The sequence below is a fragment of the Zeugodacus cucurbitae genome, chromosome 4 (assembly GCF_028554725.1).
Source record: "Zeugodacus cucurbitae isolate PBARC_wt_2022May chromosome 4, idZeuCucr1.2, whole genome shotgun sequence".
Taxonomy (NCBI): Eukaryota; Metazoa; Arthropoda; class Insecta; order Diptera; family Tephritidae; genus Zeugodacus; species Zeugodacus cucurbitae.
In genome coordinates, this window is record NC_071669.1 from 21,087,228 (window position 1) to 21,089,216 (window position 1,989).

The 1,989-nt window shown below is 35.8% G+C and overlaps 1 non-coding gene across 1 annotated transcript; it reads left to right on the forward strand.

Annotated features, from left to right (window-relative positions):
- The first annotated feature begins 1,337 nt into the window (after window positions 1-1,337).
- Window positions 1,338-1,535, forward strand: LOC114804633 (U2 spliceosomal RNA). The gene has a single exon (XR_003752767.2). It is a non-coding gene; the product is annotated as a U2 spliceosomal RNA (small nuclear RNA).
- Window positions 1,536-1,989: the final 454 nt, after the last annotated feature.

The following is a 1,989-nucleotide window of genomic DNA, read 5'->3' on the forward strand; positions in this document are numbered from 1 at the left end:
TGTTCGCATTATAAAGTGCAATAAGTTTTGCTGGAATTGCACTCATTTCACCATAATCCCCGCCCGATAATGGGCGAATGGCCACAAAGCGGATTTTTAATTTGCTCAGCAACATGTGGCTAACACAAAGCCAATTATGTGGAAAATTTTATTGCGCGTCTTTGTTGGCAAATTATCATATTTCTCTTCGGAAATACGTGTGTGTGTGTGTGGTTGGAAGTAATTGCTTTCAGATTTTTAATTGTAAGGTCAGTTTGTTAGTAGTAAATTTATGCCCTTGCACTCGTTTACTTGAAAAAATTTTAGTAAATATTAAAAAAAAATAAAAAGAGAAGCCTATGAATAGCTCTGAGAATATAACTATTGGAGATAGAAAGAAAGGGCAATATATCTGTAGGAAAGGAAAAAACCCTAAAAAGGGTATATGTGGGTAATATAATAACGAGAAAAAAGAGAGGACATATCGGGATATGCTATGCCTCAAATGAATACGATAATATGGACAAGAGAGACAGAGGGATATAAAAAACTATCATATAGACCACTCTTCTCAAAGTTTTACTAATATCACCCACCGGGGTCTGAGGGCTTTACATAAATATTATACATTTGTAAAACATATACGAATCCTTATAACATTTAAAGAATATCTTTACACGAATTTCATGAATGATTTTTTTGCGATCTTCGGAACCGGGTTGCCTTTTTCTTTACTCGAGCATAGCTCCCTATCGGTTGAGTATTTCGTTAATTTTTTATATCAGAAGGTATTTTTTTTACCTTTCCATTTAATATACCCAAATTTCATCATCAATGTAGCTATTGGTAAAACTCGGATAGTTCTGTCACGTCCTTCTTAGAGATCTGGACTTTCAGTACTTATTCAGCTTAAGGGAATGTGAGCTGAACACCACAGCTCCTGAAAAACCGTCGTGAGTTCGATTTTCGAAAGCTGAATTGGTGCTGAAAGCTTAAAAACTGAAAAAGCTGGTACATAGGCCCAGCTGACTGATATAAAGTTATAAACTCAGCTGATCCTCTCAAATATTCACAATCAAATTACTAGAAAAATTGCCCAAAATTTCATATTTCTAATAATTACGAACACATAACAAATACTCAATGATCTTACAATACGTGATAGCAACAACACTCTGTAAGGGTAGTTATCTGTATAAACATTGCTTACCTTTTCCTTTCACCCTTGATCGTTTCGGGGTTGGTTGCATACATGCACGATCACTTAACATTTCTTTGACATTTCTATAGCTCCTTTAATTCTCATACACTTTATACGCATTTCTACTGAAATAGTTTGTATTTGGCGTTGTTTGGTTATCGCTTCTCGGCCTTATGGCTAAGATCAAAGTGTAGTATCTGTTCTTATCAGCTTAACATCTGATAGATCCTCCATCGGAGGACAACAAATGTTAAACTGATTTTTGGAAATCGACGGAGTGTTTTAGGGGCTTGCTCCACCTCTGTCACGGGTTGGCCCGGTATTGCAGTACCACCGGGAATTCGGCCCAAATTAATAAATACATAACAAATAATATAGATGTTAACATTCTAAAGGCTTACTCGTAGCTAAACTCTTAGCACTAATTCTGTCCAGAAGTTTATCATCTGAGTGTGGAGAACGAGAAGAAGATGAGTATTGTAGATGGATTAAATCGGTCTGTGACCTATGAATTCACTGACCTATTGATTTAAAACTAAAAGAAGTCATAAACAGTTAACATTATTATTGCGCGCAATAAATCTAAATGAGTGTAATTATTTTTAACGACTAAATGTAATTGCTTGCAACGTGCAACATGCGGCACGAGTTTCGCAAATATAAATAAATTCACTGCAACAAAGCAATGCCGCGGTATTTTCGCTTCTCCTCCTTCCGTCGCGCAATATTTTTGTCAAACAAGTTTAATAGAAATTTACGACATTTCCAACACCAGTGAACTGCTGTCTGCAAATTTTCACCAGCAACAA